This window comes from Struthio camelus, chromosome 1 (genome assembly GCF_040807025.1).
Source record: "Struthio camelus isolate bStrCam1 chromosome 1, bStrCam1.hap1, whole genome shotgun sequence".
NCBI classification, from domain to species: Eukaryota; Metazoa; Chordata; class Aves; order Struthioniformes; family Struthionidae; genus Struthio; species Struthio camelus.
The window spans coordinates 77,637,309-77,660,943 of NC_090942.1; the positions used below are offsets into that span (position 1 = coordinate 77,637,309).

Genomic DNA, 23,635 nt, shown 5'->3' on the forward strand with positions numbered 1-23,635 from the left:
TGCAACATGGTAACAGTTACGAGAGTCAGCACTTGACCCAAGGCAATCTGCAAGTGACAACAGCTATTGTGTGCATGTGTAAAAATCATACCAATTTTCTCCATAAACAGTCACTTTCATAAACTGAAAATGCTCATTTAAAATTCTTTACAATAAGCAATCAATACAGCTAAAATATACAGGTATACAGATCTACCTATGAATGAAATATGATATATTGAGACAACGAAAAGTACTTAGACAAGTCAGTAAGAATCTTCAACTTGCTATGTTACTGTCGATTACCAAAAAAAAAAATCAAAATAAAAAAGCACAACAAAAAAGCTTTTTCATCTGTGCTTTTATGGAACAAAGAGGGAAAGATGCATTAAAATACTACTTCATTGTCAGTTTCTTAGCAGCCTTGATTTAATTAGAATATACTCTTTCTAAATAAGTTTTGGCCCTTGCAAGTCTTAAAGTATATTAAGGAAAAACAAAGATAACATTTGTAAGTGTTTATAATGTATTCTGATAACTCTTTTTAGATAACTGTAAGCAGCACAAGGAGGAAATAAAAATGAAGTACTCATAACTAGTTAGTGCACAAACACAAAAGAGTAATTTGACATTAAATAGCACTTTCTAAGAGTTTGTTTGCTTTAAAGTTTCCACGAAAACACAAGGCTGTGCCTTGTGGTAGTTTTAAAATAATACTGAGAATTATGGTTATCTGATCAAAGGGGGACCCAGAGCTTAAAGACAGTTTGTTAGATCAATAAACATTCCTAGCTAGAGTCTGGAACTATTTATTTGTGTCCTCTTGCCTTTTTGCCAGGTAAGGCAGTATTACTGCTCACATTACTCTGAAATCAGCTTAATAACTGAGGCAAACGCATGAGACAGGAATGCTACGCAGAAAAAACGAAGGAATAAGATTCCAAAGGTTCTCAGAAAGGGTTACAGCTGTTTTTCAATAGTAATTCCAGTAAAGATTTTTAAACCAAAACATTTATTGCCATTGCAAAAAATTAGATAGACAACTATAAAGAACAGTGTCCTGGAAAAGGAAACCCTTACAGCAAAAGCTTAAGCCTAAAGAAAAGTTCTGTTTCACTTCCCCCACCCCCACATACAAGAACTACTTTTTAATAATACAGTGTCAGCTTACCTTTACTAAAATAGCTTAAAATATACTAACAATGAAAAGTTTAAGCTTATAAACTACACAGAAAAGTGGGAGAAGCTGAATCCGCAGAGGAACATTTTCTTAAACGAGGGAACATGTTGTGGGGTTTTGTTTGTTTTAAACTTTTATTCCTCCTAAACTAAAACTACTTCTAATTTAAACTATTCCTCCTAAACTAAAACACAGAGCTATCCTTTTTTCCATAAAAGCATAGAAGTGATCAACACTCAGGAAATTCTGATGAAGTTCTAAGGTTTTCCTATGCCAAATACTGTGCTGTGAGAAAGTATGAACAAGCGTATTTAGGGAAATATTATGAAGTCATAGCAACAACTGGCACAGAAAAACATGAGTTGTACAACAATACTTAAAAATAAACTGAATACTGAAATACCAACATTAAGCTGTATGAGTCATACTACCCTCATGAAATAGAATTATTACAGCGGCCAGTACTTTAGCACATTTTTTGTTAGGGTTTGGTTCTCCCATCGATCACATGGATTTGCAAAGGCTTTGCAATGAAAGTTAGTTACACTTTGATTTCCAGGGCATTCCATTTAGCTGAAATAATTAAACCTATACACAACTAAGGCTGACAGTATAAAACCCACAAAATTTAGAACAATAAGAGAGGTGATTTTTGCACAGCTTTTCCATTGATGAACTGTATCTTACATAAAATTGGGGGTTCTTTGGTCAGCTAGACTGTAAGCAGCAGTACTAATAAATCCACAGGAAAGCGGGGTTCGTTTACCTAGTTCTTATAGTCACACCACAGTTTGGCTTCATGCACTCTGATCTCTATTACACAGAGCGGTTTAGGTTGGAGGGGACCTCTGGAGATCATCTAGTCCAACCTCCCTGCTCAAGCAGGGTCCTCTAGAGCATATTTCCCAGGATCGCATCCAGATGGGTTTCGAATATCTCCAGCGAAGGAGATATTCTCCCAGCAATACCCCAAACTCTCTCCAGGAGTCCCCTACATTGCTTTCTCTTATCCCATAACTACTTGCTGAGCAAGAAGTTGGACAGCACTCTGGGTTTCCACCCACATTCACACTGACTAGCCAAGCAGATCGCCAGACAGGACAAATTACTACTCAGCTCACCCTAAGATTTTCTTGAATAGGTGCATCAGTTTAGGTCTCTTCCACATAGCTGCCAGCTTTCACGAAACCGGTAAGCAAAAGTTGTCACGAAACCGGTAAGCAAAAGGTATCTTGGGGTCTCTGCTCTTCTACAACTTTTGACTGAAATTGGCCAAACAATCCAAAAATTACAGACACAGTATGAAGGCAGGCTGGCAGAAAGTTAGCAAAGGCAGAGGAATAAGTCTCATTTTCCTCAGAAGGCAGATTAACATTCTTCTCTTCACTGAACAGGAAGAACTGCTGAATCATGCTGTGCCTTCTCTCCAACGTGCCTTTGGCCAATTCAAGTGAAATCTCACAACCTTCTATTCCCCCCCCCCCCCCCAAAATTAGGGAATTTCCATTAAAAAACACAATCCTAATGTTTTATGAATCATGAAGTCTAAAGATGTTTTAGCAAGCTTTTACCTGCATAGCTACAGACAGACTAGATATGTAAGCCACCAAGTGTAAAAGAGGACAGAGAAGTGCTAGCCAGTTTAGAGCACTTGTCTTTTGCAATAAAAATGCCTAGCCTACATGAGCTATGAGAACTTGCATGGATTTAAAATAAATCATCAATTCCAACTGAAAAGGATAACTATGCATTAATAGGACATACTCTAATAGCTACAGAAACGGTGCAAGCAACCCAAGCTCAAATTTCTTAACTTCATGATTCTTAAGCAATTCATGTAAATTAGGATACATTAATCTTTGACACAAGGGAACTGACTGATAAAAATATTATTTTTTTTTTAAACTGCTTCTTTAGGGAACGTTTGAGTAACACTATATGCTAAAGACCTTTGCTTTTTTCTTTACTGCTAACGCACTCCAATGTGACTCTGAAATAAATACCCTGAAGGCTTAACACATTAGATTTTCAGAAAATATTAACTGATAATGAGCAAATAGACCTTAAAATGTTGCACAAAAACATCTGAATGGAATATGCTGCTTCTGCTCTCAGGAAGTTGCTTTTGATGCTGTTATCTTGAAAGTAATTCACAAAATTCAAAAATGTCTTGCCTCATTCATGCTGAAATGGATTTTTTTAAACTCTTTTTCTTGAAGTGTCAGGTGGTAGAGATTAGCACAGCACATGACTTGCAGAAGTCCACGCAATGAGTGAAGACCTTTATAAGAACAGCCAGTGTATTCCAAAACTTCAAAACAAGTAATTATTTTAAATGGAAAAAGAGGAAGTAATGTATAAAAAGAAATCCTTCATTTTATTCCTCCCTCACAGTAAATAGCTGAATTTGTTTGAAGAACTCTTCTAGTAAGTATGCAGAGCTGTTTGTTGAAAGATAAGATTTTAATGTCTGAACCCCTTTGGGAGATGTCTATTTTGGTAAGATACTTTACCATAATTCAAAAGAACAGCATCAAAAAAATTAAAAAAAAAAAAAATCTAATTAAGGTCTTGAAGCCGCTTACTGAATCCTACAAAGGGAAAGAATGGATTCTAAGAGTTTGATACTCCAACCTGAATAATGCCTATGAATAAAATATCGTATTTTAGATATTTAACATTCAAAGGTGATATTGTAACCTTGTCCTGAGGACCTGACCAAAGTTTTCCAAAAATGTACAGTACACATGACAAATAGAAGACATGACTTTTCTTGCCTTACTTCTAGAATTTCTGACAGTTTCTAGAACTGAAAGAACTGACAGAAGCTTTTCTCAGTACAAACACAACGAAATACTTCTCTCAATTATTCTCTCGTGTACAATAAGCTACAAGCTAAGCAAGGCAATCTCTAGTACTATGGCTCTTGGTGACAACCTGGTCCGCAGCAGAGAAGATCTCAGAATGACAGAAACGTTCAGGTTGGAATCATTCTAGTTTTCACGAGGTCTGGAGTGCAGCCCCCTGCATGTCAGCTACAAGGTCAGACCAGGTTACTCAGGGCTTTATCCACTCAGGTCTTGAAAACTTCCAAAACTGGAGACTGCACAATCTTTCTGGACAGTCTATTTCAGTGTTTGACTGTCCTCATAGCAGAAGAGAGAGGAAAACAGAATTAATCCATATTAAGAAAACACAAATAGTCTTTCAGCCACTAGTATTATCCTTGTGTTTTTGTTAAGAACTTTGAAGAAGAGCGCTCAGAGATGTTCTACCAGCCTCTGGGAGAGAAGGGCATCTGTTCACCTTACTTTTTAAACTTCTCTTCAGAGGAACAGCACTTGTCACTGGGGACCTGACTCAACAGGATTCCAAGTTTCATGGCTTGAGAATCAAATACTTCGAATAAAGATGACACTCAGCTTAACTATTCATAAACTTTCAGCTACAGTATTTTTCCTTATTGCTCACTAAAGACTGAAGTTTTGTTTCATACAGAATAGCAAGAAAAATAGGACTTCATTCTACAGAAACAATCACGTCCCATGCTTTAAGTGCAAACCATCACGTATACTATGAATATAGTTTACAAATGATGCATCTTAAATTTGTTGGTTAAATAAAGCAATTCAGCCACTGTTTCCTTTTCTAACCTATTTAAGTAACTTACTCTAATAGAGCTCCCTATTCTTTTGAGGTGGGAATTTGTTACGATTTGTGTGAAGGATAAAAAAAGAAAGTGACAGAATTTCTGACCTCAATTCAGAAACGTTGTAGAACTGTGTACCGAAGTCTGTTAGAATCACAGCTCTCCACATTGATAAATCCACAAATGAATGGGACAAGAAACCAGAGGAATAAAAAGGTCTCTTTGGTTTATATATTCAAGTAACACCAAGGAATTCTAGCTCCTGGATGCAGGGAACAAATCCCTCCAACCAAGACAGCGTTGTGAACACTTCTAATTGCAATCAGTAGATATGAATGCATGTTATTAATGGAAGTTAGGCCTTAGCCTTTTCAAACTAGAGACTCAAATCAACAACCTTAGCTTAATTCTTATTCTGCAATCTGTAAAATAAAATAGCATCCTCTTTCACAGAGGTAAGAAAGGATAAGAAAGGAGGATAAGAAAGTCCACTAGTCATCTTTAAGTGTACAGATATTACAGCAACAAATACCAAAGACAAGTCCAAGGAAATTAAATCACTCTGCTTCCTGGGGAATTTAGACTGCATATTAAAGTTAGCAGAGCCACACTACAAATGACTTTTTGAAAGATGTTGACAGCAATCCATTTGGTGAACACGATATCCTGAGCACTGAAGGAAGGAAGGAATCTAAGAAATGCACGCAATTACAAACCACGTAAGCGCGATCCCTATTTGGCATACTCCCGAGACTGTGAGCAATATTCATTCTTTTATTTTCTAGTTTGAATATCTGAATATTTTGCCACCTAGACATTCTCAAGGTTTCAAATAACAAAGTTACATTAAGTAACATAGAAGGTACTTGTTCATGTTAAGTACTTTAAGCAAGAGTAACAAGAGATTTCTTTCACTTTTGTATTGGGCACAACTGGCAGGGCCCGGGCAGCCAGGGGCACGCAGGGGTGACCTGTGTGGGAGGAAGCCATGAACAGCCCCGAGCAGCTCCCAGCCGGCTGTGAAACCAGGGTTGGCGCCTGCCGGCCCTCAGGGGATCCCCGGCTCCAGCATCAGGGAAGGGGGGGGGGGCCTCACAGGAGACGTGCTGCCAGGGATGTGGGAGGGGCTTGGCCTAAGCTAAGCCTGGGCAGGGGGAAGAAAGGCGTTTGAGTCTTTAGGGGGCGCTTCCCTCACCACTGGGTGAGTGATCAGAAGTCTGTGTTAAATACCACTTAAATTAAGTAAAACTTCCGAGTCAGGACTGTTTTGCTCAGGACAACTTCCTCAATACTGTGTTAGAATCACTTACAGCCATACCCATTAAATGCTAAACGTATAACTTGCAATAGAAAAATGACAATAGCATTTGTTTTATTGCCTTAGTCTAGGCAACGAATGGACATTTAAGCCATGTACTTCTAGCACACATCAGAATTTCACATCATTAAAGCACATAAGTTTTACCTGATGTTTACCACATCTTAAAAAAAGCCTCAAAAAACTACTATAATGGGAAGATAACACCTTAAGTTAAACTCTCCAGCATATCAACACTGACTGAAATTTTACAACATACAAATTTCACAACGCATAACATAATGAGGCAAAAGAACAGCTATTTTAATCATTAGTTTATTAAGCACTGTGTGAATGTTATTAAATGTTAAAAATTGAATAAGCTTAAGCATTAGTTTTTGAGAAACACTGCACAGAAACACATCTCGCACAGAAACGCCTCTCTGAAGTGCTAGACATGATAATCCAAACATTTTTCCTAACACTGATTCTTAGCCTCAACATTAGATAAGTGTTTCACATGTATCTCACTCCAACATCCTGAAGCTCAGACTGAGCCAAGTTACAAGCCCATTTCCACCTAGTTTCATATTCCAAGGCATTATCACTGGACCCATGAAGCCTCTGGAGGTTATCTCATGTGATCAGTGCCTTCACTGCGGGCATGAGCAATCCTAGAATGCATGGAGCTGTCCAAGAACCAGCTTGCTCACCTCACATCAATCCTTCCCTTAATTTGTGATCAGACACGTTTGGGGTTTTTTTTGGCATACAGATTCAAGACTTATTTGTCCTTACTGCTTCCTAAATGCTGCCAGCATAACCTATTTCAGTATTTTTCTACCTAGGCACAAGACTTCCTTTAAATAGCAGAAGGACTGACTTCTGAAACACTAGATTTTTTTTTCCCCCCCTCTCCTCTGCTTGACAAGCCGCTCAGTGCAGGTGTATTATTTTAAATACTTTTTCTTAAACTTAACTAGTAAAGTTTTTAATCACCTTCAGAGGTTTCACTTCTGCTACAAAATGACTGAGTAATTCTGAAGTCCCTCATGAGGACAGAGACACACTTCAACCAGAAGCATAACCAGAGAATGCTTGAAGAGTCACTACATTAAACGCTGGAGTTCTCATTTTATTAGCCAGCCTGCATTAGTGAACGAGATCTTTTTCTCCTCCTACTGAAATACACTGAGCTGATATTAAATGAATATTTTAATAGGGCCTGAACTATCCAAGGCTTAAGAGACTTAATTCTTGATCAAATACAACAGAAGCATGTTGAAAAGGTTTCTTGTTTGTTTTAAATGACCACTACTACACAGCGTTAAGTGCTTAAAATAGGACTTGATTCCCATGGAGGTGTTCTGATATCAATTTTTCTTCCAATGCAAGTTGTACAGTGCTTTGCAAGCCGGGAAAGAGAAAAATCAATTACAGAGAAGTTGGAGTAATTATGAACAATTCTGAAAAAAGTGTAAATGCCTGTCTTCAATTTTATTCAGACAAATTCTGAAGATTAAGTTCAAGCCTCTTGAAATGTTTGTTTCAGTGACAAATGCGTGCACTGTTTTGTTTTTCATTAAAAACAGTTTCAACAACATTTTAAAACCCCAAAAGATTAATACTTACATCCTGAAGAAATATCGAAAAAAACACCAAACTTAAGAAGTCATTACTGACAAAAAAAAAAATCTGCTAAAAAGCAGTTCAACATGTATTTAAACAACAAAAAACCCATCACACACAAGTTTCCTATAGCATCTATATGCTTTGAGAAGTATCTTTCTGTTGTAGAGGTCAGCTATAATGCCATAAAAAGAACCAATGCAAAGTTAAGACATGCATTTAAACTACATCATAAGAGATTAGGGGTTCTGAGTAAATGCATCTAGAACATCAAGTAACAAAGGAGCTTGGTTTTCCTCTATAATTTCTCTGTGGTGCACATGATACTTATACTATCTAAGAGAAACTGAAGTGTGTAATTACTATGCATTAGAAAAGCATTATAATTTGTTTGATACAGGATATGATTTACCTCAAATAATTAGCATTTGCTTTTTGGGTCAAAGGAATTTTTGAAAAGTATTAACAGAGGCCTCTAAGCTCTCTCCTTACAATTAAAAAAAGTATTTAGGAGAAATCTGAACTTACTACAAGAATTAGCTGGATTCAAAGGCTCAACTTTTTCATTTCATGCTTCTGGAGGATGAAAACACCTTATCTGCTTATAAACTAAATTGAAGAAAGCAACTTTTAGAGCATAGAGTAGTTTTGATATATAGAGTTGCACATCATTTCTTGAATCAAGAAAACTTCTTGGCAAATTAATACTCCCTACAGAAATCATTATTAGCAACATTTCCTTTAGTTTTCCTCTGTAGAGCAACAAGGTAGACAGTAGCACACAGTTGGAGCTGAAAACAAAGTGATGTAACTACAAGAAAAAAAATAGTTGCTGAATAGTATGAAAAAATTCAAAACTAGCACTATGTTTTTACTTCTATAGGGCACAGACTATATGACTATATCTTATCATCAACAGTTACTGGTTATTTATTAATATACAATGAGTTAAAGAGAGACAACTGTTCTCCAAATTCTCTCTTCAAATTTTTAGATTGATTTCAACATTGACTGCTCCTAAATACATGAATTTAAGATTCCATTATTTCACAGTCTCCTTTTAAGTACTCATTAGGTTTAAAACATCATTTTAAGAAAGTGTCTCAAGATTGTTTTATAGTGCATAAGATGCAAGAGTCTATTAAAATATTTTGCACATAGACTAACTGATCCTGGCCTTAACCGATACTTAATTCTGAAACTAACTTTAAAGGTGTGCTACTCTGAGTACCAGCTACCACCTGCAGAGTTTTCACATGACATAACGGAAAGTACAGAAAAAGTACAACTGAACAGCAACCTTCATTAACATTAGGTTTGTTTTCTCAAGATCTTACCATAATAAACTAAAGCAAACAAAACATCTTCTCATTTTTGTTGAGATGGGCAAAGATAATGGAACATGGGAGAGTAATCTAAAAGTGTTTTGGTCACAGAACACTTGTAGAATACAATATTCTACAATACTTGTAGAATACATAGATTTTAAACCCTTCAACGCTGAATTTTATCATATAAGAACTTTCACGTTCTAAAGACATTTCTTCCTAAATTTTAGATCCAGGAAAGGACTGTAAAGTATTAAGAATTATAATATCCATTATTATCTTATGCTATTTAGTATAGTATTAAGTGGTAATCCTTTTAAAAGGATAAGCTTTAAAGATTCTTTGCTTAGTACCTCAGGTCTTCCTGATCAAGAAAGAATCAGAAAGCAGACTGAGCAATTAGGTAGATTAAATATCACATTCTTTACTGTAGAAGAAAAGATACATCAACATTGGCCTTCTGTAAATTTTGCCAGAACACCACTTGGAGAATCAGGACAGTTTTGAAATTTAAATAACTGTAAATACTTAATACTCTTTTTTTTTTTTTAATCAAAAGCTTCCATTATTTAAACTTGAGATTAACACATTAAAGTGCAAGAGAAAAGAAAAACAATTTTAATTAGAAGCCTTCCTCCCTTTTTCTACTGTTTGTGGTTTCGGTGATATCACTTAATTAACATGCCCTGTCAAAATCTCCTAAAATGAGATCAGCCTTAATATTTCAACATTCCTCCCCTCCTCCAAATAAATAAAACATAGATGACTATGCCTTGAGGTTTGTTTCAAAGAAGACACAGACCTTTTTGCTCCAGTTTTCAGGTGACCTTTGGCAAGCATTTGGTTAGCAGGAAATCTTTCAAGTGACCAGATACTACTGGAGGAGGGGGGAAAAAAATTCCTTCAATATTCACATTTTAATATCTAAAACTTTTCTGTAACTCACAAAATGATTGTATATAAAAATCTTAAATCAATTTGAATACATTCATACTACTGCACCACAGATGCTTGATGGTGTAACAATGGGCAAGTTTAATCCCAAAAGAACTATGCTAAAAGTGGCTTGTAACTAAAAAAACAAATTGACAATTTTGGTTAATGGAACTACACAGCAGGTTATATACAGTCATAATTAAAACTTATTGTAGAAAAGTCTCAGTGGAAGTATTAAAAAACTGCATGCTTAATATATCAGCTCATTCTGCCATGTAGGAAACTCATGTTTAAGTAGAATTTAACAGTCCAAACAGTACAAAAAGATAGTACAGAGGAAAACTGAAGAACAAGAGGATAGTAATGACTCATTCCACAGCAGCAAGACCATGAAACAGCATTTACAGTTGCACTGACAAAGTAGCTGCAGAGAAAAATGACATCTACACAACCGTTCTAAAATGGGATATAATTAAGCAGAACAGAATAGCAGAAGAAGCATCGCCTCAGACAAAGCTTTCTAAAATTAAGAGGTGTCAGGGTATGTATCTGGCCACACAAGTGCCACAAAACATGAACATGTTTAGAAAGCATGTACCTGAATATATTTTTAAAAATGCAATAATCATTGCTATAAAGAGATGCCTTTTAGATAGCAGTCTATCTTTGGGCTGAGAACCATGTTTCAACCATGATCAAAAACCTCTCATGTTTGACAAACATTACAATCTTTACCAAAATATCACATTTATTTAGCCAAAAATACTTTCATATTCGCTGTTAAGCAGTATAGCAAATTTCTGGTAGAAAAACCCAAGGGACTATTAGGGTTGCTTGACAAGTCATTCAACATACTGTTTGCAAAATATTTACCTCGAGACACATGCGTTAAATTTACTTGTGTTTTCTTCCAAATACGGAGTTCAGCAGCACAACTGCACAGCTAGCTGCAGTACCTGCACAGCTGCATGTGACCTCTACTTCCCCAAGCGGAATTCTCTCAGAGCATATTTCATCATTTCCTGTTGGCCGAAAACCTTGTAGCTCAAGCTAAGGTCATTACTTCACACTGCAGCACTCAAACGGATCTCAGGGTTTTCCCCTCCTCACTCATACGCCTGACGTTTATGTGCTGCAATAAAGCTGAATATTCAGATTTATTATAAACTTTAGGAAAGACCATTGGTAACCCATATTAAAGGGAGGTATATTTAATCACAGAGATTGCTTAGGTATAGAACAGTCTTTTTAAATGCATTAGTGCACATTTTGCAGATGCACAGCTTGCTTAGGAAGCAGCTGTGTTGTTTCTGTGTTTTATATTAGAGATTGTGTTATTCCATCTCAGGAAATATGGGGCTGTAACATTAGTTAAATACTGACATGCATTGAGTAGAAAAAGAAAAAAAAAAAAGAGTCTAAACCCTTCAATAGAAACAAGCCTGTCTTTCTGAATCTGAAGGTTATACAAAGTACGGAGCTACTGCTTTTTACTCCAAAAGAGAATCAATCTAGAGACCTCATTTGAGCTAAGTTTAGCCCCAAGACTCTCCCTAATAGATGTTTGTTTCCAAAAGAGTAAAGCAGTGTTAGGTATCACAAAAATGAGCAAAACATATGCGCATTAGCAACCTGACAGCATACTCTATCACCTATTGTTCTTAAAGAGACAGACACTTTTTTCAGCAGAACCTAATAGGACTGACCGGGGTAGAGGAAGCTACGTGCACTGCTGGACCTTGATGAACGTATGCACTCTTCAAATATGCTGTTAATCTCTGCCACATTTTTGTGATGTAAATAAATCAAGGAAACAGACAGCTGGAAAATTAGAAATGATGCTTTCCTGATCATGGAGCAAGTATGAGAAGGCACTAAAGTAGGCTTCCTATGTAGTGTCACAGAAGGACATTACTGAAGATGATAGAAGGGGAAAAAGAGACTACAAGGCCTAGTCAAGTAACTTCCGTTTCTCAGACCACGATGCATACATATTATATTTAATTTAAAATATTATACGGGCATCATGTTTCCACACAGAATTCTTTGGGACCTAACAGATTATTCTCTGCTAGAAAAAAAAAAAAAGTTTGCTAGGATTGCTACTCTACACGTTATGTACAGTAAAAGAAATACCCTACAACATCAGAAATATTTTGCTGGTATATATCATGCTGGTTCCTTGAACAAAAAGTCAGTACATGACTGTGCACTAAGACTCTTGACAATGCAGAAATAAATAACTATTCCATAACCATTTAGTGTTAGTTCAGAGCCAAAAAACAGCTCAAAACAGTAGTTTCAGCTATTACCAATTGTTTCTGTAGCCATTATCCTCTCAGCCATAACTTTGCTGAAAAAAGCAGGTCAAATCATCATGTGACATTCCTCAATTCTCAAAAGACATTCAGACTAGTTTAGTTTTTTCCCCCCATTTTAATCAACATAACAATTGCTAATGAAGCCTTGTAGCTGAAAAGCACATTCTCAGTTGTGACCACTGTCAAATAAGCTTCATAAAATAAATCTTTTCCACAATGTCATATGATTTTTGGAATTGATACAGAAATTAGAGACCTCTGTGGAATGTAGTTCATAAGTATAGAAGTAAAACAAAACAGGCACACCTAACTTCTACTATGCCTTTTTCATTAATAACGGATTATTCCGTTTTAGAAAAAACGGAAGATCTGTTCGCACATTTTAAAAATCAACAATATATTGTAACAGCACAAACCAACACATGACAGTATTTTATATTTCGGACTAAGTAAGATCACTTCAGATTTAAAAGTAAACTGAATCAGACTTCTGAAGAATTGTTAGGGACATTTACATTATTCATTTGTGTTACGATGGGGGAGAAGGCTGCATGTTACTTAGTCTTGTTAATATGGCCTCTGGAAAGAGAAACTCTGAATTCTGCTAAAAACAGATTTTTTCAGCTCAGTAAATCTGAGCTAAATCACAGCCAGGCCTCCAATGCTTCTAGACAATTTCATTTTCTGGTCCTCAAATAACAATTACCTCAACAAGGACAAAAGAGTACTTTGTACCTTTCCTTAGCACTTTAAGTAACACGCAACATGGGGTTGTTAATTTTATAGAATTAAACATCCCTTACAAAGCACTTATTTTTGTAAATAAGGGTAACATATAAACTGGGTCCTTCATGTAAGTAAAAGAAGCATTACCATGTACTAAACTGACTGGTCTAAGCTACCTGAAAACATTACCCCTTTTAAATACCAAGGTCACAGATTTTGTTTTACAATCTTACACATAATTTGACAAGCTAAACTGGAAGCAAGTTCAAATTTTTTTTTTTAAATCACATATTACACTTAAATCTGTTCCAGCTTTAAGATGATTGAAAATCTAAACTTTTTAGCATACAAAACTATGTCTATTTAAAAGCAACACGTTAAGTCAAGGTTAGGCAAATAAGAAGCTGGAAGTTGTCCTAAGGTTCTAAAGGTTTCACTAAGTGCATTAAGAGTTTTAAAAAGAAAAAAAAAAAAGAAAGAAAGAAAAAAGAGTAGCCAGACTTCCTTACAATTTTCAGAAGTCTGGACACACGTTATTTGTCCTTGTATAGTTCTCAAACACACAAATCACTAAAATGCAGAATCCCCAAATGCAAGAATGTGAACAAATAAATGCTTTATTTTATCAACTAATCTCAGGAAGACTAACTAGTCTTTTCTATCCTTCCCCCCTTTTGCAAGGAAGTAAAGCTTTTTATGCTGCTTTCAGGCAATGGCTGACTGAAGTAGAAGTAGGCCAGCCTGCTAGCATACAATCTAAATTGGATCGAGGTTCAAGTAAATTAGAATAAGAGGTTCTATTAGCTACCACTTCCTGTATTTGCCATCATTATCATGCTTTTTCATTTAATAAGACTATGCCATCACTGACTATGGAGCATTTAAATAGCAGCTTCTAATCAGTATCTTCCCAACAATTAGAAGATGGGAGCTAAATAATACAAAATTCAATCATGTCCTCTCTCAAAAATTTAGTTTAAAGTTGCAGAGAAACCTTAGTGAAGTAGCACTTATATTCAAAAATTCAAGTGTATAAGATTACTTTTAAAATACCTATGGTCCAGGTCCAAACTTCAAAGGATTGGAGCAAAGCATATATAATACAGTTTCCTTTGTTCTTCATGGAGGAGACTGAAGAACTTCAGCCTTTTCAATAGTTCCACCATCAGATCCTCAAAACTGAATCAAGTTGATGCCTACCAAAAATGGGATATACACGACCCTTTTTGCTTTATGAATTAATTTGATCTAAATATATATCTCTAATCTCTGCACTCACAGACTGGTGGCAGTCTCATAAGAGCTGAGAAAAAAGGCAGAATAAAGGAATCAAATTTCATATGCTATTTAGTTTACTGCAAGTCATTCAATACATTGTAATCAAACTGAAAAAAGCACAACATCAGGGTCCAGAAAGGTAAGTTTAATATTCAAATACAACATCCCATTTTAAATTAAAATTAATTTGGCATTTCTGTATGACACAAGGTAAGATGAACTAATCAGAATGGGGAAGGCTAGTACCACAGAACAGTTATTTTGAAATTAAAATATCAAACTTGCAGATGCTCAAAAGAAACAGTTTAAGTCAGATTTCTAAAATTTACTTAGTATAACCTACATATTAGACCTCACTATTTGTGTGTGCGTATGTATATAATAAAACAGCTGAGAGTGGAAAATCATTCTCCTCAATACAGCAAAGTTCTTGTGTCGTTAGGCTAATGCTGTGTTTAACACACTGGAAATTTTCAGCAACCTTATAAAAGTAGCTACTAGGCTCTGCCTTCAACTGAAGATTTTACTAACTTGAAGTTAGTGAACTTGTGTTTATGAATTCAGCTTGAATATCTGAATAGATCACATACAGTTATATCTCTTGTGAAGTACTGAAATTTGTCTTTCAAAATTTGAATATACTGTATTTGGGCTGACAGCTAGGCCAGTGCATTTGGGGGTTAGGGAACACTGACACGTGCAGAATTGCACCATGTGTCATTGAATTGCTCTGTGTCACTGGTAGCATGAGTATCTCACTCAGCACAGTGGTCTAGAATAGGCAATGGTCACTGAAATGAATCACCTGTCTAGGTAAGACTACTGTTGGAAGGCCATATCTGCATACAGATAATCAATTATGTGTTTAAGCACTAAAGAAATCAAAAAGGAAAACAACTGTTCAATAGCTGAAATAGCTGCAAGTTGAAAGCTTTATGCAGAAGTGGTTTTTTTAGGTGTCATTGAAAATAAGATTTCTATTTGACCAAGTAATCAGCAAAAAAAAAAAAAAAAGTGCTATCTTGATCAATGATTATTTTACTTCACATTTAGCTGTTAACATATAGCAGAAAGAATAAGAGAGGTAGAAAAGACAATTTAAAGTACCACAAGAAAAAGTTTAGACAACTAAAAACAACAAAGAAAATATGATAAAAATTGATATTCAAAGATTAAACTTACCGTTTACAGTATAAGCTATAACTGATGATGATCTTTTTTGTACTCGGTGTCAAAGGTCAAATCAAGAACATTTCAGACAAGGACAATCACGAAACTTAAGTATGGCCATTTTCCAGCTCTATGAGCAGCATTAGAAAAAGTATCTAGAAACTCTCCCAAAAGCTCTTCATCTCATGTTTCTACATATCATGTTTCAATTTTCTTGACTTCAAAATACAACAGTATTACAGGAGGGGCAGGACTTTAGTACTTCACTTTGGTTCCTACAGTAAATCAGTGACAAATTGTGCTCTGTCCAAATAGCAGAGCATACCAAATCCAGGAAGGTTTAGAATGGCAAAAGCCCAGTCTGACCCATAAAGCTCAACGTCAGCTCTGGAAATAAAGAGTACACAACGATAATTCCTCATTCATTCATTGTAAACTTTCTTGCGAAGGTTAAAAGTTTCTCTAATCCACTAAGAGAAATCCCTCCAGTAACTACAGCTATGGTTTTGGTAACATTTGCTTGTTTTTTTTCCTAGAGGTAGCTTAACAGCTGAAAAGTCCTCATCGTAACCAACCTTCACACAATCAAGCTAGCCCTCAGACCACTATTTTTTCAAATAGGAAACAGCTGTCCTTACTCCTAAAGCTTAAGGGTACAAAGCCATCAAAAGAATAAAGTAATTTAAAATATGTATTTGAAAAAACAATGCTTTCGGGGCTATATAGTCCATATTCTGATGTACTAAATTTATTTCAGAACACGCAAAAAAGTGATTTTTTGAAGATATGTATCATTCAAAAAAAAGAACATTAAAAATATAATAAAAATGGCAAGTCTAGCCGAAAGTTTTTAACTTCTTTGAGCTATTAACCTATGATACAACTATCTGAAAGATTCACACACTTACTGCTGCAGCGATGTTTCTGTTGTAACGAGGAGGCTGTCCTAAGAGCAGGAGCAAAACTAGTAATACTTCTGTTTAACCTGAAGTTCAGTTTATAGCAAAAGAACTTGTACTACTGCCCATATCTGAAAGAAAACTAGTACAGTTACAACTGTAGCTGCACTGAGGCAAAAATACCTGTGTAGTGGATGCATCAGAGCCATTGAAAAAAAGTAAAATAGATACTACATTTAGAACTATTATTTCATTGCATCTAAATATCAGTGTTAGTGAAAAAGTATTATATACAGAACTCAAGAGCTTAATAAGTTTACGTTGATGCCTTTGCTAAAGTATTTCTCCTGTCCAGGAGGTCTAGGTCCACAATCTTCTAATTTATGAAGATGAACGTCTACACCTTCAAATAACTTTCCCTCCTAAAGGCTAGGAAGAACTGCAATATTCAGTATGTTTTTACAAGGAGAAATACAATTTTATGTCTAGCTTAAATTTGCAACACTGTCTTAAAAAGCTTTTTAAAAGCAGTATTCAATTCCCATTTGAAAGTGAAGGAAACTAGCCCATACTTCATCAGCTTGTCTAAGAGGTGGTTGTGGACGACAGTATCAAAAGCTTTGCTGAAGTCAAGGTAGACGACATCCACTGCTCTCCGCTCATCTATCCAGCCAGTCACCCCATCATAGAAGGCTATCAGGCTGGTTAAGCATGATTTCCCCTTTGTGAATCCTTACTGGCTACTCCAACTCTTTTCCTTCACGTGCCTGGAAATGGTATCCAGAATTACCTGCTCCATCACCTTCCCAGGGATGGAGGTGAGGCTGACTGGCCTTAGTTCCCTAGGTCCTCCTTCTAGCCCTTTTTGAAGGCTGGAGCAACATTTGCTTTCTTACAGTCCTCAAGCACCTTTCTGATCATCATGACCCTTCAAAGATGATCAAGAGTGGCCTCACAATGACATCAACCAGTTCCCTAAGCCCTCGTGAGGGCATTATTCCATGAGGGCTCAGATTTAAGCTGTGCAGAGTTCATGTAATGCTACAGGACTGCCATTATGATTAACAGCCCGTTTTTCATAAAGTAAACTGCAAACACAGGTAATTAACAGTTTAAAATACACTCATTTGGTACATAAATACATAATAAAAAAAAAAGTCTTTCGACTTGGGCTCATTACATCCTGGTATAACTATTTGCTTATTACATGAATGCACTTTTCCATGTATCATCCACTGCTGTGTTCTACTCCCCCCCTCCCAACTTGTATTATCATCTCATTATCTGCACAGGATTATAAACATTCAGTTATCTGGTCTTATGCTTGATGTTGCTCTGAAAACAGGCAATCCTATATTATGATTTGCAACACAACATTGTAATGAATGTGAAAAGGTCAGTAATGATTCACTGCCTAACTATATTTCCATAAGAGCAAAATGTTTTAGTCCTGCATTTCTACCGCTGGCACCTAAAGCTTTTTCCAAAGCTAGGCAGCTACTCTTTCAGAAATGCTTATACGTTTATTCTTTTTACTTAAATTAAATCATATCAAACAGCAAACTAATGACATCAAACCAAACTAAGTCTAGCCAACATTTGGTTAGAACAGGATACTGCCCTGCAGTTCATCTTCTAGGAGAGTATTTTTCGTATATTGCAGCCGCTGCAATAGTCAATACAAAAACCTTTTTCTCTTGGAAAGGACTTTAAGCTCCTAATTACATCAAAGCCAGATTGAACTTTATTCTCTGATAGACAGGCACGTTACTGAAAAACAGTAATATTCAAAAACTAGATTATCTAGGTTGAAATTCTGACAGTCCAGTCATACAGATTAAAAAATACTGCAAAACATTTTTCCAAATGTTCCTTGAATTTCTGGAGCACGTTCCTTGTTCCGAGGCTCTGAATAGCAATGCCTAATAGTGACTGGAGCCATTTAGAATTATAACGTCAGAGGTGTTATATGATAACAGAGAAGTCCCAATGGTTATTTCAAAAACACTCCCTGATTGCTGGTATGAGAATATATGAATTAGATCCCTACTGCATTCATTAAAAAAAGTTCATTAAAAAAGACAGGGGCACTGAAAGTTTATCCAAATGCTAAAGACCTCTAAACTCATCATTTCTAGTCCTCTAGTTAGGGTGCTTCAATATTACATAGTAGGCTAAGAATTTATTGTTCAGTTTCACGATTTGGATGCAAGTTACTATCAAAGTTCATTCAGTCTAACATAGATGACCAATAATTCTGTATCAAGCTTTAGATGCTAGAAAAAAAATTAGATGAAATCCAAGAACAAAACTTTGAAGTACGTTTTAAAAATAGATAAATCATCACTTGCTTCAATATTTTACTTTTAGTCAGGTGGCTTTAGGCAAAAAATTAAGCTTTCCCTTTTTCATTTAATGTATTCGATATGCCTGTGGCAACTCCCTTCTTGCACTCATCTTTCATCCAAGATGAATAATTTTGTCTTAAAACAGAAAGCCATTCATAAAAGAAGCCAGCCAACTGGGAAGCAAGATTTAAAAATGTCTTTTTAAGCTGTTAAAGTTAATTTTCCAGCATCCCTTTTAGTATACATAGCTACGTAAAACAGTTAAATTCTTGGAACTGAGTGATGGTGAAATATGCAAGAGACATGACTTGCATTCCTTTCTCTTCTAGGACAGATACTGCAGATTGATATTTTTCACAGTAATCCCCATTTAAACATGTAAACTGACTCTGACGTAAATACCTAGGTGCAATATGCTACTCTGCACATTTCAATAATTATCATGAACCAACACAGCTTTAACTACAGAAAACAGCTCAAATTCATTCTAGGATACAGACTTATGTCTTGAAGACCATGGAAGAGATCCCTGGAGGACTGTAACTGTTTTAAAACAAATTCGGAGAGATATACTCATCTCATATATGAAAGCACAGGACAGGTAGCAGCTAACACTCAGAGATGAGAAACAGGTAGTATTCCCTGTTCAGAACTTCTAGGCAATTGGCAAATAATGGATACAGTATTAATACTATTTATATCTTGAGGGGTGAGCAGGGGGAAGTCAACCACAGCCTCATTCACGTTTCCTCAAAAAGACCATCAGAAGCCTCATTCCAATTGTCTCACACTTGAACGACCACACACTTGGGAGAGCCATCACAACGATAACGAAGCAATGTAACAATAGCTATGAGTTTTGAACAGCTTATTTCTTCTTTATGTGTACTTAAAGCATCAAAATGCGTTTGACTGTTTCCATATTACCTTGCCATAGAGTAAGAGCTCTTGGAAACGGCAATAAAATCTGGTAAAATTAATATTGCAAACCTAGTCATTTTCTTCAACAATGAACTGGTAAACATTACATGCTAAAATTAGAGAATTTGCTCTTGATTACACAAAGGAAAGATAGTGTTTCTACAACACCTGAAAACACAGAAAAGCAAAGATGCTTCCTTTCTAGCCTCTAGCAAGAAAGGCGACAAGGGCAAGAAAGGATAAAAATATTTTAAGATCTCCGATTGCAGTTTTAGTACCACCTTTACTTTCTCTAGAGTCAGTTAAAAAAACAAATTAAGAAAAAACACGCACACACAACCAGCTAACTGGTTCCTCAGAGAAAGTGAGCCTACTTCATGTTTTACTGCATCGCTTGAATCTAGAGTGAAGAAGCTATAGCTGTCTTACATAACATGCACATGCACATACCAGGTTCTGAACTGTTAAAAAGGCATAGCACAAACAGATTTTACTCACAGGACTTACATGGACTAGAAACTACATAATAGCCTGTGCTGTTCTCCAAGATGGAGATACTACAAGCCAAAACAGAAAAAGCTGCTTAAACATCGATGTGTCTGGAGGATTTCTTAACTGAATTCTAACCAGTTAAGGTTCACTTACATATCCTTTAAAACTATATGGATTGCCCCTTGATCTTCTCAAATACCATAAATGTTCACGAATATAAAGGATTTGGTCCTACCCCATGAAAAGGCAAGACTTCCACATTATTCACTAAACGGACTTCCACCTTTTCCAGTGTGAAGTACAATTAAATTAGGGAAAGTACAAGAGGTTCTGCAATACTGCCAAATCTGATTTTTTGCAAAGATGTACTCTGCTGCCCACTCTGTGCACCTGTTGCAAAGATAAAAAACCAAGTGAAACACACTTTGCTGAAAATGGCCAAGAAAACAGACTGGACAACATCAGAAAACAAGAGTAACAGGAGGATCCAACTAATTCCATTTACTGAGTTTCGTGGCAGAAATAACAAATGTGCTAAAAAAAAAACAAACAAACACAGAGAAGTAGTTTTTCCAATTTAAAAAATAAAAATTCATAGACACCTGGCATGGTTTTTGTATATACCTAGATTTTTCCCACAAGGAAAAGACAGACTGACATTTCTAAAAATCACTTCAAGTGTTTGTTCCAGGAAAGTGCCTGAATTTTGGAAATTAAATTTTGAGTTGGAATTTAAAGCTAGTTCTTCAAAATCTGGTTGAACAATAAAGCGTTAAAGATGAGATTTAATCTCCTGCTACGGGATTCCAAGAATTAGTTCGCATTCACTTTTTCAACACATAAAGCATTTAATTTACATCAGAATACTCATCAGCACTATACATCACATTTAAGTTACTTGCATTTGAAATTGTAAAAGACAAAAGCCAAGGGTTTTTTTTTTTTTTAAAACTTCTTTATATTTAGAACTTACAAAAGTTAGAAAAGGATATAAATTCCATCTTCTAGTTTTCTCACATTAAAACATTTTAAACAAACATTCAAGAAAAAAAATCAGTAATCGTACCTTCAAATTTATGAGTTCCAGTTAATTTTAAATGCATTATATATTCAGTCATGCATTTAAAATTGGTTTAAAAAAAAAAAAATCAAGAAATGCAAGTCTAAGTGCATTTTCAATTCCCTTTACTATAAGGGTTTTAAGAGTACAGTCTCTAGATAACAGCATTCAACTTTACTCAGTTGTATTTCAGCAGCTCATATAGCAGAACTTCAGCTGTAATCATGAGCAACACTGTTGTATTCATACAGACTCCTCCTTTTCCACATTTATTACAATCTGATTGGTCTTTGACATACATGGGATTATTAAAATAAAATAAAATCCCAACACACACAACACACACTTATACAAAGTGTATTTACACACAGTATTCAATTTATAGCTTAACTTTACAGAAATTGACTGCACCACTTATCTCAATCCTACGCTGATCGCTATCATGGTCACTTTATTATGGTACAAATTTGCGCTGCTGACAAAGAGAGATCTGTCCTTCTCCCATGTCCCCAGTCACTCATCCTGACCCACCAAATCTATTTATGAAACTAGGTGCTAAGCTTTATCCAGCTGCAAATTAACCTCTCTTCCCCCATCAAAGCAAAAACCAACAAACCAACCAAACACCCACACAGGACTGTTTCTTGCTGAACCAGGGAACCATCTCAGATCACAGCACTGTCTCATAAATTGTGCCAACACAGAACAGGTAGCAAGAACAAACAGCTGAGGGTCAGGGAAAGAATTTTATTTCCTCTTATGGTAGCAGCACAGACTTTTGATAGTTCTGAAGTCCAGGACCCTGAAAGAGGCAAAATAAATTTTTCTTTGCTTATGCATAAGCGGTAGGCACAGAAGTAACCATGAAAAATTAAATTTGTGCATTTGGGGACATAAATCAAGCCCAGTTAAAAAATCACTGAAACTTGGTTGTACGAGTCACACAACCAAAGAGTTAAGTAGTTATAATCTAGCTAGAAGATAAGCAATCAAGAAAGAGTTGTGACACTTCTGTAAAAATACTCATTACTTGTTTGAGTTAACAGCTTTAAAGTAAATATTCTGTAGAATATCAACGTTCCAATAGCTCATGCACTCGATAGGTACTAACTGGTGTCTACTGCAGACCCCTAAAACACGCTAACAAACACAGAACAATCAGCTCCTTCAGCAGCAGGCTGTAATGCAGAGGAGAATGCTGCATTATTGTAGGGCACTCCTGTCCCAGTCGCATACGCTGAATGTTTCATTTTGTCATTTTTGAAATTTGCATGGAATTTTACAAATGTTATAGGTGACAATGTCCTAACTAAAAGGACATGCTGCATCCAATACAAAGGAATTTCATGTCTACTTCATCTCAGAAAAGAATGGATAATAGAACTACAAGAGAGATTACTTGTGTGCAAGTCATGAGCTGACTCAGCTTGTCTCTAGCTCTAACTGAAAAAACCTCAGAATCGGCAATCTGAAAGTAATATTAACTGAGAATCATGCAAGATTTTAATAGCTGCCCCCAAAGCCACAATTAGAAGGAAAAAAGTTCTAGTGGTAGAGTTGAATATATTTCAAGCTCCTTTATTGTCCTTGTTATAATAATAATAGCTTTGTTGTTAAAGTTGTTAATACATCAACAATTCAATGTAGTAACAGAATCCACGAGTGATGACACTTGTGGAGGTACAAGAATTTGGTCATACAGGAGTGAAACGTTTTTCCCCTGAACCCCCCCCCCCCAAAAAAAAAAAAAAAAAAAAACCCAAACAGGACTCAGGAGTCTGAACAACCACAGCATGACCAAACTATACGCTTGTTCAATAATTTTAAAATATCAGCTGGAAGGCTCCATATACCATCAACATTAACTTAGCATTTCTGAACCTTCAGAACCCTTTTAAAATTCTAAAATAATGCAGAAGTTCCAGAAGACTAGGGGGTGGGTACAAATCACATCAGTATTTTAAAAGGGATAGAATTACATCATTTACTAAAGATAAATCAACTAAAATTTTCAACTAAAATAGCACAAGTAATATAAGAAAACACTTAACAAAAATAACAAGCTAATAATAACAAAAGCAGTTATGTAATTAAAGAGAAAAAATCAATATAAACAACTTCTTAATGGCATTCTGTTTTCATAAGGTCACCATTTTAATGATAATGACAATGCTAATTCAATAAGTTTCAGCACAGTATTCAACTTGCCATCATAAAATATTTGCATTAAAAGACAGAATATTTAACTTTATCACTGGTAACCTCAAAAAAGACCAAGACTCATGACTATCTGCTGCACAGGCAATTTAAGAAAGAGGCTGAGGAAGTAGTAAATAACAGAGGATCACTGCAGATAAACCTATTTGGATTGCTTGCTGAAATGAGCACAAGCTAACAACATTTATTTGGAATTCATACTGGG

General features: G+C 35.7%; 1 protein-coding gene across 18 annotated transcripts in view; it reads right to left on the reverse strand.

The window, feature by feature from the left end:
* The window catches only part of PACSIN2 (protein kinase C and casein kinase substrate in neurons 2), a 63,632-nt gene that overhangs the window by 33,273 nt on the left and 6,724 nt on the right, over positions 1-23,635 (reverse strand). For 3 of the 18 annotated variants that reach the window (XM_068950833.1, XM_068950805.1, XM_068950747.1), the window contains exon 1: positions 10,872-10,996. The exons of 13 other annotated variants lie outside the window; for them this stretch is intronic. The gene's annotated coding sequence lies outside the window, so the exon portion shown is untranslated. Of the gene's footprint in view, positions 1-10,871; positions 10,997-23,635 lie in introns of those variants that run through there. 2 more of the 18 variants (XM_068950815.1, XM_068950767.1) reach the window with 2 other exon arrangements.